The 15,644-nt window shown below is 31.3% G+C and overlaps 1 protein-coding gene across 5 annotated transcripts in view; it reads right to left on the bottom strand.

Annotated features, from left to right (window-relative positions):
* Window positions 1–15,644, bottom strand: part of LOC141529144 (serine/threonine-protein phosphatase 4 regulatory subunit 1) — a 93,360-nt gene that overhangs the window by 39,516 nt on the left and 38,200 nt on the right. The window contains exons 1-2 of one of the 5 annotated variants that reach the window (XM_074245585.1): window positions 13,296–14,511; window positions 12,521–13,212 (exon numbers count right to left, since the gene is read on the bottom strand). The exons of 2 other annotated variants lie outside the window; for them this stretch is intronic. The gene's annotated coding sequence lies outside the window, so the exon portion shown is untranslated. Of the gene's footprint in view, window positions 1–12,520; window positions 14,512–15,644 lie in introns of those variants that run through there. 2 more of the 5 variants (XM_074245586.1, XM_074245584.1) reach the window with 2 other exon arrangements.

The raw sequence follows: 15,644 nt of genomic DNA, 5'->3' as shown, positions 1-15,644 counted from the left end.
CCAGTTTGTAGTTGTGGCGTTTTAGTTTGTGTACACATTTTTTAAACATACGGAATGTTATTCTTGGAAATAGTTGTCGGGAGGTTCAAAAATCAACCCTCTGATTCTGGTTTTACCTCTGCTTCTGCCTCTGCCTCTGCCTCTGCCTCTACTTCTACTTCTACTACTTCTATCCGTCCGAATAAGAATAAAAATAAGAATACTAAAGACAGGACAGGTTTAGAAATGAGACTTGGTTGACGAAGGTCCAGGACACTTTTTAAATTTATTTTATCTCTATTCAGAAAGCAACGTCCTTCTTGGAACTTTTATTTTTTAGAGTAAACTAAAAAATTTTAACTGGTACTGTGGTGAGGCATTTATCTCTGCAATTAAACATTTAATTTGAATTTAAATTCAAATCAAAATAAATACTGATATTAATATTAAATATTTAGTATTTATTTATAAAAGACTCTTTTTATTTTTATTTTTTTTTATTTCTTCTCACGGTTTTATCGGGCAGTATCCGCTCTCGTATCTCACCTGTCCCCTCCTTTCCTTTCTTCGCGCCTTTTCTCCCTCTACTTGTATCGCGAGAACATAAAACAGAATAGAAAGAGAAGAAAATAACTACATACAGACTATACACTATACCGTTTAGTTTGTTGCTTGACTTTATCCAACTTTCTCAACCATATAAATTTCCGAGAAATCTCTAAGTCAAACTCCGGTAAGTCGCCGATGTGAAGCCGATGGGAATTGATTCAATGGTTAAAAGCACACACGTAACATACTAATCGACAATAAATTCTAATGGAATTTTAAGTTTTAATCTTTTATAAGTTTTTATTTTATTTCATTTTATTTTTTAACTGTATATTTGACGAAGAATATATTCCCCAAAAATTTTAACTCTTCATTTTTATCAAAGGTCGCGAGTTTACTTTCAAGTTTTATTAATTAACTTAATGGCTTCAATTGAAATTAAATAATAATCAATTTATTTATTAATTATTCATTGAAATAAAAATGAATAATAAAATCGAGTTGTTATTTAGAAAAATGTGTCATTAAAAATTAAAAAGTGTAATTTGACAAAAAAAAAAAAAATTTTTAGAAAATTAATAATATTTTTTTTTAAAATTTTATGGAGTATGAAGTAAAAATTTAGAATTTCAAAAATTATTTCAAATTTAAAAAACAATTTTTCAGAAAAAAATTTAAATAATTTTGTTGTAAAATTCATACAAAAAACTTTAAATTTAATTCTTTAAAAATCAAGAGTTAAAATTTTGAAGTTAAAAAAAAAAATAAATTTTTATCAAAAATGAATAAAAATTGTTTTTAAAGAAATACCCAAGACACGTTTTATTTTTATTACATATTATTACCTATGAAAAACTATTCATTCTCTTTACTTGGTATAATATAAATAAAATGTTATTTTGTTCTTTTTATTTCATGCAGTTATTTATTACTATTTTTATTCCTCGGAGCTGTTCTTTATAGTCGGATTTTTTACTCTTTCAAAGGACCTACCCCAAGATTCTTGGAATCGAGGAGCTCACTCCTTCCTCCTCTTTCTCCGTCCTCTTCCTCCCACATCCTCTAGCTCCTCCGGCGCTTAAACTCCATGTAATTTAAATTTAAATATAAAAACACGTAAATTTAATTACATACTTAAATTTATTCTTATATTCGTAGTACGTACACATTTTTAGTGATTATTCAAATACGCGTTGAGGTATTCGAAATAAAGGTTAATTTCAGGTGAATTTTGGTACCGCGAAACCGCCAAATAGGGAGTCGTAATGGTAATTCGCGGCTAGGCGAGAAAAAGCAAAGAGAGTGATTGAGAACTCTCGAAATTCCTGGGCCAATTAGGCCAAGCACGAACGAGAAAAGAATAATAAGAATAAAAATAAGAAGAAGAAGAAGAAGATGCTCCTGAGGCGCTTGATCCTTGACGCGGTTCCCCTCGAGCCTATGCTATCTGCTTTCTCAATCCAATTGCCCCTGGTCCAGTCATTCACTGAAAATACCAGAGTGGCGCCAACAAAATCTTTTACATCCTCTGATAATATCCCAGTTATTTTTTAAAAACTTTTCGTTTTAATTTTATTTTCCTAGAAGGAAAATTGAGGTCAAATTTCAATGAAAATTATTTCGGCTGTTTAAAATTATCACTAGTTACTTAAAATTTTTAATTTCCATTTAATTACATTAAAAATTTTATACTTTTATCATTTGTAATACTCTAATTATTTTTTTATTTTAATTTTCAAATTTATAATTTTTAACTTTTTGATAAGTGTAGAAAACATAAATTAGTGTTTTAAAAAATTATCTAACCATCAAAATTGCTTAAAACATTTTTTGTAATGGCTTAAGAAATTTTGAAATTCGCGCGCTAGTTCTTTAAAGTTTACTCGAAATGTCAGTACTGTACTGTAATGTTCTATGCCACTATCAATTACAATGAAATTATATGTTTATAATGGGCCCATAACCTGTAACCTGGACCCATATCCTGCGCAAATTACAATAAAATTGTATTGTAATAATTTCGATAATCATAGTCACAAAAAACTCTTCTCATAAATAGCACAGAATCTCTATAATAAATTTTTTTACAGACAGATAATATTTTTTGAATAAAATTTAATAGGAATACATTTTTGACGATATTTTTATTTCAAAAATCGGGTTTTATTAGCAAATTTGTGCTTTTTTATTATTTAATTTAATATTTTTTTAGCGGTAATAAATTTATTTGTATCAAGTTTTAAATATTTTAAACATTTTTCATTAAATTATTGACAATTTATCTTGTTTTAAAAATTTATTGAAAAATTACTCATTTAATAAAAGTGCTAGTTATTTTTTTAATGCTAAAAATTTAATGTAATATTTATTGATTTAAAACTGAATAATTAATATTTAATATTTTAATTTTGTATAATTTTTTTGATATTGTGTTTGTATCAGACAATATAATATAGTATAAGTTATGTGTCATATATTACTTAGGAATGTGGGCTGCTTTAATTTGAGAATGAGAAAGGAAATGCATTCGAGGGTCTCATTCCCAGCATCTTGCACCAGCAACACATACTTTTGGAGTTATATGTGTGTACATACATGTATAAATATATTTTAAAATATATAAAGGACAAGAAAGAGAGAGAAGCTAAGATATATAGCAGGCAGCAACGAATGAGGTCCTTCCGAGAATCAGGCCACCGACACAGCCTATATCCTATCCGCTAGATGCGCCAGCTTATATTGAGTCGCTCTTAAGGGGGTGAGAACCTCCCTTTTCCTTTTATTTTTCTAAAATCTATTATTATACTATACAAACGTTTAAAACTTAAAACATTTTTAACAAATTCCCTTCCCATGGAATAATCAATCATCAAAAGATCTAAGTAAGACCTTACACTGAGATTTTTTGAGTATGCGGGAAAAAAATTTTTTCCTATTAAAATATTTATGTGGGAAGAAAATTTTTTTGGGCCTACACCGACTAAAAGTATCTCTGAAAAGTCACTTAATTTTACCATTAATACGACGGAAGTTTCAGAAAAGATTAAGTGCATGTTCAAAAGCAATTTGATTTTTTCATTGTGTGCATTGTTAGTAAACATTCATGTCAATTTATTATGAACGGAAATTATTGTTAAAATAATTATATGTGACAAATCAATTTATTTTATAGAAATTGAACGAATAGCTATCAAAAATTTCAGTTTTTAAAATAAAAAATTTTTTCTAAAGTACTTGCAAATTGTAAAAAAATTAAATTTTATAAAAAATCAACTTTTTTGCATTCTTAAATTTTTTAAGCTAAAATTTTGGACAGTATAATTTTTTTTTTTACTCCAAATTATTTTATTTTTAAATCAAATTTTTTATCAATCTTCAAAAACAAATTTGTATAATTTTTATTCGACTTGAAAAATAATAAAATTACTTTTACAAATTAGATTTTTTGGATTTTCGGAGCGAGTTAAAACTAGAATAATCTCCACATAACTTCTCAGCATATTACCAATCCTCATTACCTACTCCATTAATCTGTCCCCATAAAAAAAATTATAAAGGCAAATTGTAAATACATACAATATCGTTACAACAGAAAAAATAAAAATGTATAGCTTGATAAGGTAAATAAATATTGATACAATTCGAAATTTGAATGGATGTGAAAACAATGGGGCGGCGGCGGTGTGTTATCGCAATATGTGACACCCGGAGGCGACGAGTAAAAGACGTTGAGGTCGTCGTTGTAGGTCTTGGTCTCTATATCAAGTCTTGGTCTGTGAATGTAAAGAAGCCTTCGTGGGGGCCGGTTATTTCTTTCTCTTTCTACTTCTCTCTTGCTCTGTTTTATTAGATACATATACAGAGAAGAGAACAAGTGAGGAATCCTGTCGATACTTTGTATCTGTCGAATATACATACATACAAGAAGCATAAGTGTAGAATAAGGAGGACAGAGATCTATCGCAAGTGAAACCTCGGAAACTTTTAAGTGAGGGAATAAAGAACAAAGATACTTATACATATGTGTATTTATATATGTACAAGACTAAGAAGATGAAGATGAAGGAGAGAGTCGGGAGGATTGAGAAAGACGCCCTGCGGAGATGCGAGGCCGCCGCCGGATTCAAAGAAGAATCTACCCAGGATCTGAGACCCAAGTAGAGGTAAACAAAATATTTTTAAGGAGTAGAGGTGAAGGCGTCGCCTCTCGTTTCTCCATCTATGTCCACATCATATCGTGTGAGATTATTGTAGATCTACTGCTGAGTAGTTTTACTCATCGTATGCTGCCATAGCCCGCTACGGGGGTCAATACAACTCAAGATTATTCTCTACTATTCTCTCAATATTATTTCATTTGATTGCAATTCACAAATTTCACCAGTTATACCCAATTTTTTGCTCTTAGTTAGCTACGTTGTCATTTTTCTTAAACATCTATTAATTTAATGACTTAAATGGTACTTTTATTACTTTCAGACTATTGTTCAAAATCACCAGAAGGTGGCGCTCCATTATACTTCTAACTGGTATAAGTTTTTTTTAAGTAAAAGGCGCGCTATTTATCTATTTATCTATCGTTCATGCTAACTTGAAAATTTATACAACGTTCGCAAGTTCAATTTTGATTTTCAATATTTATCTTAACTATTCTTTTTTTGATCGTGTAAAATTAAAGTGCTATTTTTTTTAATTTATTCCCAAAAATGTTTAAAAAATAATCAATTTCACTTTCTACGCGCTTGTATAATTTCTCTTTAATAAAAGCCCGGTATTAAAATCCAAAATTAACTTCAAAATTCCTCTGACGTTCTTGAATTTAATTTTTATTTTCAATTCTACTTTTTTTTTTTTTTTATTCTATAAATACAAAGTTTAATTTACTTGTCTTTGTTCAATTGACTCTTGAAAATGTTTAAAAAATAATTCAAATTATTCAATGAAAAATTATTAGTTCAAACTTTGAATCATTCGGATCGGATTTTTTTGCTCTTTCACCGAAAAACGAGAAGCACCCGGTGGCGCCCTCGGGACAGGGCCTCCCTGACATCATCAGCAGAGTGGAAGTAGCATAGCAGAATAAGTTGGAGATGGTCCGGACTTAAGACCCAAGATAAAACACAACCGAAGTAGAGTGGGAGCAGACGGACCAGGGGAACTGGGAACTGAGGAGCACGAGAAATTTAGCGCTCGAGCGGGGGCCGTGGAATGCGGCCGTGTACGTCTACGTGGCCTCTACTCACCAAGTCCAGCGTATTTGTGTATTTATGTGGAACACCAAGTTCGAGAGCAAGAGTAAGCACGAGAAGCTAAGAGTGAAACAAGTGGAATAGAGAAACAACCACCAAAGAGGTAAAGAGAGGTAAAGAGGACAGGGAGGACAAGAGCCAATGACCAACCAACGAACCAACCAACCAACCAACCAACCAACCAACCAACCAACCAAGGTGTGCCGGCTGCTGATGCCCTTTTCGTAGCTGTTGCTGCTGCTGCTGTTGCTGCTGCTGCTGCTGCTGCTGCTGCTGGTGGTACTGGTACTGGTACTGGTGCTGTTGTTGTTGTTGTTCTTGGTTGAGTATGAGGTACTCTTTAGCTGAAGCTACCTCAGCATCTACATCTACATCTACCTCTTCCTCTTCCTCTTCCTCTTCCTCTGCCTCTGCCTCTGCCTCTGCTTCTTCTTGTTCTCGAGTATCGGCAATGCAGCAGGAGCACCAGGAGTAACCAAACGAGAAGCGACAAGTACCACTTTTTTTATTTATTTATTTAATTTATTTTCTTCTTCCTTGCTTTTTTGAATCGTTTTGCTTCTTCTTATTCAGCTTCTTGTGTGTTGTCTTTGCCTCTGGGATTCCTCGAAATTCCATCAGCTAAATTCCCACAAGGAACAACAACACGAGGTCATACTGTTTTATTTTTATTTTTATTTTCTCTTATTTTTATTTATTTCCTTTTCTTTTCTTATTTTTATCTGTTTATTTATTATTTTTTCATTTTTTAGGTCCACTCTGGTCTCTACTAAGCGAGCAGATTCGTTGTCTAACGCTAGTTCTACCTGAATGATTACCTAGAATGTGGAGAACGTGAGGAAATGTCAATACCGAGGCCGCCGTGGCTTTTCATTTTTTTGCCAACATAATGCCAGGAAATTTCTTTCGGTATCTTGTTTGGGTGTCCCGATTTTTATTGGTTGTGGATTTTGGTTATGTTATTTTGTAATATGTTCACGAGGAAGAAATAGACCTAAAATATTATTGAGAAAATTTTTATGAGTCTAAGACACCTGTGAATTACAATGTTGAAGAGTAACATTCAATTCATTTTGAAAAAAAGAACAAATTTTTTAAGAAAAAAAAGTTCTTAGTTAGTTTAGAGAAGTAGATAGTCCGACGACGGCGTTAAATATTTATGATATTATGGAGCCGTAAATGAGCCCTGCTTAAGTCGAGCAAAAAAAATTTTTCATTACATTTTTAATAACATTGGAAGTAGTTTTAATGATGTTTTCTTAGAGTTAAATTGTTAAAAAAAAAAAAAAATTATTAATATTTAGAAAACTTGGAGCGCAAGTTCATTAATAAGAGAAAAAAAAAATAATGATTTAATTTTATAGCTTCAATACTTCTATAGTTAAAATTTTTTAATTTTATTAAAAATATATGAAAAAAATTGTTAGAAACAATTTTTTAATTTATTTATCATATTTTGTATTTATCAACAGAGAAATTAGTTTATAAAAGTAAGAAAACACGGTTCAATAGCAAACTGAACTAAAAAGTATAAAATAGTTATGAAAGATTTTTTCAACAAGTTTAATAAGAAATAAAAAAATTATTTTTTTGCAAAAATAAGCGTAGGATGCACAAAAATAACTTAAAATCACCTCACATTTTTTTTTACAAAATAAAATAATTTTTTTTTTTAATCATTATTCTTGTTTTGAACTTATTTTAGTTTAGTTTGTAATTGAAGTATTTTTTTAGTTGTAAAAATTAGTTCTTATTTTCAAATTGTTCAATATAATTAATGATATATGTTTAACTATTAAATCAAGTTAAAATTCTAAATTCAGATTTAAAAATTATTCAAAGATCTCTTGATTTTTTTTTAGACAATTTTACTTAAAAAAAAAAAGGAATAAATTCATATACTGTTGAATTATATAGACCTAGATCTTGATCAGCTGAATGTCACCTAGTTATTTATTCTCACGCGACTCGGTGAAATTTTACAAAACAACAATAATAACAAGAATAAACAATAAATAAAAAAGGTCGGGTATAAATAAAAAAAAGTTATTAGTGGATAGTTCCTCCCACCTTGAGCCCGCGAGTTAAAATTTCGGGCGGTCCAGTGGTTGTACAGCGTATGGACTTTCCATCTCCTACTATCGACGGGTTGAAGAATGTCGAGCTGGTGGGAATGGTGCGGGCGCCGAGTACGAGGACGCTTCAGTGAAGAACGAGAATAAGAAGTGGAGAAGCAGCGAGAAACCCAAGATGAAGAGGAAGAATATCCGCGGTGTAGAAACCGAGGGTGGAGCGACGAGTATCGGGTCTTCTTTCTCGGGCTGGGATAAACGAAGATCTCTGTTATGTGTGTGAATGTGTGAATGCCTGTGTTGTGTGTATGTGTGTGGCTTGAGAAGGGACGAGCGTGTGTGCTGCTGGCGGTGCTGCCGAAGAGCAGAAGAGTCGCGAGAGTACTTGGCGTGGGAACCGAGGAAAATGTTTCCCGCATACTCTCGAGTGCTCCTCGCCTCATCCCGCCCGAGAGTAGTATAGAGCCGAGATGTCTCTTCTACTACGACCTCCCTCGATCACGCGGGCATTCGAGGGACCCTTTTCCGTCCTATCCATTAAAAGCGTTATCTCAAAGCGGTTTATTTTGTTTAAACATTTTTATATATTGGCTTTTTTTTTTTGACTCACCCGACACCTTGACGATTTAATTATCCTTAAATAATTTCCGACTCACCTGCAACAGAAAAAGTAAATAAGTTAATAAAAAATCATAAAAATGGTTTCTTTTCTTGAAGAATTTATAAAAGTGTTGATAAAAAAAATGTCCAATTATAAATATATTTAAAAATCTTAATTCAATTTTAAAGATGCGGAAAAATTGTTGGGTATCTTATTTGTACACAGAAAAAAACAATTTTTTGAACCAAGAAAATTATAAGGAAGACCGAAGTTATTTTGGAGTAAGAAAAAAATTTCTTAGCTTAAAAAAATTGAACTTCATTCAAGAAAATTTTAATCTTCCTTAAGATTTTCTTGATTTAAGAAAATTTACGCTTGATTCAAGAATTTTTTTCTTTCTGTGTAGGAAATTTAATTTTTAACAAAAATATCTTTTATCAATTTTACCGTAATGCTTATCTTCCAGTCAGAATTTTATTTGTTTAAAAATTATTTTGGAGCCAATAAGAATATTGCACCGTTAAATCTTAAAATTGAAATTTTAAGTCAAACATTAGAGAGATGACGAAAAATTGTAAGAAATTTTTTTGGTAGAAAATTTAACGTTCTACACAAAAGGTTCTTATAAATTTTACCGTATCTCTTTTTTACTAGTCAGAATTCAAATTTGCTTCAAAAAATTATTGGGGAATATCTGTGGAGGGAAATAATTTTTTTTTTTTTATAAAAAATCAAAAAGTAATTACAATGATTGCACTTAAAACATCTCAAAATATCAATTTATCATAAAAAAATTATTTATTTTTTTTTTTATATTATTGAGGACAAAATTAATGAGTAAATAATTGTTACGAAAGAATTTCCGGTATTTTAGATTTTTTTGTTTGAATTTTTTTAATGAGATAAAGATAACGATTGCTGATAGTGTAGGTCCTCGAAAATAATCTACGTTTTTAAATTTTTTTCCTCTTCCTTTAGTTTATCTTTTTCTCAACAAAATTATATTCTATGTACGAAGATATAGATATATATTATTGTTATTTAAAGTCGGGCAAACGCGAGGGTGGGAAAAATGTCTTTGGCGCCTGGGAAAAGAAGAGATACAGACGGATGGGGATGAGAAGTTGAAGCTTGGTAAAAATTGGTAAAAAGGAGGGGGTGGAGGACAACGGACACATGAAAGCAAAAAAATATCAGGGAGAAGGTAGACGACCTTCCAGGAACCCTTGTAAACTTGGACACAATTCTCAATTCTCTCTTTCTCTCGTTTTCTTATTCTTATCCTCCTTTTCCTTTTCCTTTTTATTTTTTTTTTTTTTTGTGAGAGCACCCACTGTCCCACAGCAGTTCTCGCATTCCTCAGAACTCAAAAGTTTTAAATTCAAATGGAAAAACTTTTTTCCTTAATCCTCATTAAATATTTAATCCCGAGTTTTCTTTAAAATTTTATTTAACCTGAAACAAAACTCTGCGCTTTATCTGATTAATTAATATAAATGTCAATATTGAGTTATAAATAGTTTTAGTTTTATTTAATAAAATAAAATAAAATTAAATTGACTATAATAAAATAAAGTCAAGTATTATTGAGAAATTAAATTAAAATGATTGTACTTTACGTAGATTTGCGTAATTTCCGAGTGAATAACCCCTTGGACACACCTACCTCGAGGCTAAATGAAATTTAATTTTGTTGGGCAATTTTAAGCCCAAATCAATCTCCCTCCCCCGGGCGAATGCCGCCAATGTCATTATTATCAATAGAACCAAACGTGCAGTACATGGTCTGTATAGTCTAGAGTAGAAAAGCACCTACGACCTACGAGACATATCCTCAGGCAATGTTCACACTCTACCCCTTTAATGCTCTTTCTGTCGCAACTCGAGTCTCGAGTGCTCGCTAACCGAGTTAAGGGTTGATTTACCGGATCTCATTGACTCTCAACATTTCGTCCTCGGCGATTACACTTTTAAAAATTTTATTCGCCGTTAGATATAAATAAATCTACTGTTTATAATTATAATTATTCTCAATTGTGAGAATAATCGCTATTGGAATTAATTTGCTTAATTTTCAGTTGAATAATATACATGAACTTCAAATTTAAAATTATTTATTTTTACGGTGGTTAGCTTGTTTTAACACCCGGGATTATCGATAAGATAAGAAGGTAATTGAATTTAGAAAAGGATAGACCGAATGGAAGGCTGTTATTAAGTGTAAGAGGGATCAATAGATCTAATGAAAGAGAATATTGTGAAGACGATCGGTGCGTTGATAGTATTTCTGCTACAGGATCCGCCATTGATACGCTTTAGTTTTAAAATCGCTTATTTATTTAGTTTTTTATTATTTTTTTTTAGTTTTTCATTTTGTTAATATGGATTTTCGTCATTTATTTTTTTGACGTAGAGTGAGAAAATTTTTTTTTTATTTTTGGAAAAAAATATTTTTAGATTTAAAATAAAATAAAAAAATATTTTTTTTTTTCCTAAAGATTCTGATTTAATTATTAAATGGATTATTTTGATGTAATTTAAATTAAAAAAAAAAAAAAAAAAAAAAATTTAATTTTTTTTACACAAATTTGAAAATGAAATTGACAGATATTTTTTCTATTTAAATTTAATTAGCTGTAATAACTATTTGTATTTTCCAAAAAATTTAGTTTTTTAAAAAAATAATAGAAAAAAAATTATTTAAAACTTTCTCAAATAAATCTTTTAAATTAAGAAAAATTACATTAAGTCTATGGAAAAAAAATTTTTTTTTTCAATTTAAAGTCAACAATTTTATAAACTCCAATCAAAAAAATAAAATCAAACTCAAAAAGTTGGTTTGTTTGTTTGCAAAAAATAAATAGACATCTCTATTCCCAAGCGATACTTGAGGGTCAACGATTGCGTTTAAATTTGGATCGACGACCGGATGTTTACAATCTGCCACTTGACGTTATTATACAGCTACTCAGTCGTCACGTTCGGTTGTCACCGCGGGGGCGCTTTAACTCGTCAATCCCTTTAATTCGCAACAAGCGTCCACAGAGCATATCTCGTCCCGCGCAAACTAAAAAACTCCTGACTAAAAAAAGCCCAAATAATAATTTTAATTTAATTTTAATTCAACTCTTAATTAAATGCCGATTAACAAGGTTCTTTCAAGAATTCAATTAATGTCAAACTCATCTCATCTCTTCTCAACTTCAAGATCTTTTTCTTTCATTTAATTCTTATCTCGCGAGTTATTAATTAGCCCAATATCTAATTATACTTTATCAGTTTCAACTAAAAACTTTAAGCTTTCGTTATTTTAAATTTAAACCTAAAAAATCACAATAATAATTAAAATTATTAATTGTGAAAGTAAAAAAAAAAATGTAAATTTTTCCAATAGCGTTTATCATCAATCTCTATTAAAGCTTCCGACAGAGATCGAAAGTTGCCAGCGGGGGTAGTGCTGCCGATGCTGAGTATCGAGAGTTGACTTTTGATTTTCACCCCATCAGAATCCCAGTAAAGCTTGCGCGTTTCTCATCTCTCGTGCATCTATAGTACGCCCTTTTGCATTTGGCGCTTATGTGCTTGGTAATGACATTACCATTCCTCAGCTCAGTATGTATGTTGTTCTATATAACTATATGGATAATATACATACATCTATAACGTATCAACTAGTACATTTACACTCATATAGATATGCACATACATACATACATACATACATACATCTAAACATTGATAACTATCATCGATATATGTACTCTCGGTGGTATAGTGTGTAAAGTGTAAACGCAACACGCATACCCACTAACAACTTCCTAAGTCTGGTACTGGTTCTGCTATCGAAATTGGACTCGTGATTATCTAGTTTGGCGCCGGCGGTTAATCAAATTAACATCCCACGTCGCCGATGGACTTGAATATTTTCCGATCTTCTAAATCAGTTACTTATCATTATTATTATATATTATTAAACAATCTGCCGATAATAAAAATACTCAACAAATAAATAAATTAGTTGGTATAAATAAATAAATGAAATTTGAATAATAATAAAAATAATTTCTTACCATTAGCTTCTCGATTTTTTTTAATCGAAAACCCGTTATTCCAGTCTCCATTTTGAGAATCTCGCGGGCGTGGCGCCATGGAAAACCCGTAAAAATACCACATGGTCAATTTCTTACTTCTTACTCAGTATAATGATATAGTATATTACATACCTAGGCCAGTAAAATAAGAAAAGTCTCAGATCACATGTAATTGTTGGCCGAGGCGAAGCCGAGGTTGATAAACATGTGGTCTGCGGCTTTACTTTTTACTGACCAAGGTGTGTATACTATTTTTCTGCTCGACGTAGCCGGAATGTGGCAACTTCGTTTAGCGCAGCGGTCAGAAAGTTGCCACTTTCCGGCCGGAGGGCAGAAAATATATTGTCGCTGTTACTCTTATTCCTCTTACTGTAACTCTTGTTCTCTTCTACTCGACTCAGCTCGTAAAAAAATATTCTCGACAATCACGATATCACACAATTTTATCAGCACAATTAAGCTGCTATTCGGTATACAAAAGAGATTATTTAAACGTTAAAATGTCTAAAGTTTTATCCGTTGAATTTTAGTACAAGATATTTATTTTGTGGCAAAAGAACAAAAAAACACGTGGAATTCTGGTGATTCAGGTGTACAATCGTAAATTTAAGGCGGGTTCACGTGCTCTATTTTTTATGAGCGTGTGAGATCGCGAGCACTCGCTTTTTAAACTAAAATAAATAAATTATTATTATTATTTTATTATTTAAATATTTCGTGCATTTGTTTAAATCTGTTGATAAATAATAATCACCTGGGCATCGTGTCCGGTCACTATTACTCAAACAGTACATTATATATTATATATTATACATATATAATTTTTTAAAATACATGTAATTTATGTACATAGTTGTGGATATGAAGAAATAACTGTTTTAAATATTTAAGTATCATTACTCGATTATAATAGTAGTAGGGGAGTAATGAGGAGCGAGACGTGGGGCATTTCTTATCGACAGTCTCGTTACGTAAGTTATAATGTACATACATCAGTACAATACTGCTCACACAAAGAGTTGAGGATAGGAACACGGTCTTAAGTCACGACACAATACGTCAATTTTTTTCCTCTACTTCCCACGTTGTGTGATAACGCGTAACGTACAAACGCATGCATGGCACTCTATATGATACTAAATTACATTTCAAAATGACCTCGTCTTTAATCGGCTGGCATTAAATCCAACAATTTCATCATTTCCTATCAAACAATCATCATCATCATCATACATCTGAAACATTTAAAACTTATCAATACCAGAAAAATACCAGAACCAAAAACTTGACAGTTTTAACTGAAATTACTTGTGTAGCTGGGAGAGTGTGCGCACAGAGAGGCGGGAAATCCATCAATTACCTCTCACACACATTGACACACATCTAAACGTACTCTTTTCTTTTTTTTCTAACTACGCAACGGGCGAAACTGCGCAGCAGTTTGCGGTTGCTGATATTTTACAAAACCAGTCCTTAGCTCCTTTTATTTATTCATCGCAGATTTTTTTCTTCCTTATTATTAATCCAATAATAATAATATAAACAATAAGTAATATCACTTCACAGAAGTACATTCAGTCCACGCGATTTTTTTTTCTGTCATTCTCTGCACTTTGCACTCAGCGAACATAATTATAAAAAACAAACAAAAGTTATTAAATAAATGCTTAAAAACATCAGTCACTAAAATGGCTGCTTCTATTTGGCCTATTTGTTCCCAGTAGATCTATTAGCCGGTTTCAAATTCAAATAAATTTCCAGCAAAAAATTTTCTGCTTAAATAATCTCGTTTAAAATTTCTTCTTCTTTTTGCAAATCTACTTTTTTTTTTTAGTTTTCTTCTTCAATAACAATCACTCTTACAACTATAAAATAGTGCGCATCATGTTCTTGTTAATGAAAAAATGATAGTAGAGCTTACGATTCGCAATGAGAGGGTTAAAAAATACTTTGACAAGTAACGAGGATCGCGGTCCGCGTGGGACTGCGCGCGCCTTCTCTGTAGACGCTCTACCGAGACGCCACAGTCGGAACTAAGCGCCACCATACGGTAGTAATTTGATTTAAATTATATATGTGATATGTCATATTATATGGCATACATTTATAAATTTATAGAAATATATGTATATAAAAGGTACGTATGAGCTGTTAAATGGTATTGGCAGTGTGGCCAGATCGTGCGATTTTTTTACCCCCTCTTTGGCGTCGCGCGCGCCTCGGACACAAGCAAGCGATGCGTGTCTGTGAGTCGGAAAACCGAGCGGAGCCGAAGGAATCCGAGAAAGTCGAACGAATCGAGGAGAATAAACCTCCTGCCACACGAAACAGAGGAATAACTCACACAACAGTAGCTCTCTGTTCGTGTGAAATTCTAAGAATCCGATTTCAGCCGAAACATACAGCGGGAAAAATAATGTTTCAATTTTTATTAAAATAAATAAATAATGCTTTTTTGTTAAAAACATGTAGGTTTAATTTTTTTTTTTAATATAAAAAATAAATTTTTTTTTATCAATAAAAATTAAAATACAAAATTTTTTTTTCTTAAAAAAATTAATATCAATTTTTAACGCTGTTATTAATAATAATAATTTATTATTAAATAACAATAATAATAATAATAATTATTATTATTATTATGGTAACTGAAAATTCCCAAACGCAGTTTTTATATTAATTCTTACTTTTATTCGATACGACGACGTCTGATGGTTACGCGGCGTAAGTGAAAGCTTACGTCGGCGAAACTTTTGAGATCGAGTCCTCGCCCAATCAATTTTTTTTTCTCAAAAAATTTTTTTTTATGTTGCTATACTAATAATAATAATAATAATAATAATTGTTATTATTTTTATAAATAATAATAACAATGGTTATTTATAATAATTATTATTAATAATTTTGGTTACTGGGAATTCTCAAACGCAGTTTTTATCTCAGTTCTTACGTTTCCACGGCAGGTCCTACGATGGCTGCGCGGCGTAAGTGTAAGCTTACGTCGGCGAAACTTTTGAGATCGAGTAAAAAAAAATTTTTAAGAAATAGTATATTACACACCGAGGGAAGTAAAGTAAGAAATGTCTCAGATCACATGTAATTG

The sequence above is a fragment of the Cotesia typhae genome, unplaced genomic scaffold (assembly GCF_013202065.1).
Source record: "Cotesia typhae breed Kobodo isofemale line unplaced genomic scaffold, CoteBio_Ctyphae contig_44, whole genome shotgun sequence".
Lineage (NCBI taxonomy): Eukaryota > Metazoa > Arthropoda > Insecta > Hymenoptera > Braconidae > Cotesia > Cotesia typhae.
This window is presented reverse-complemented; position numbering and strand designations above follow the sequence as displayed.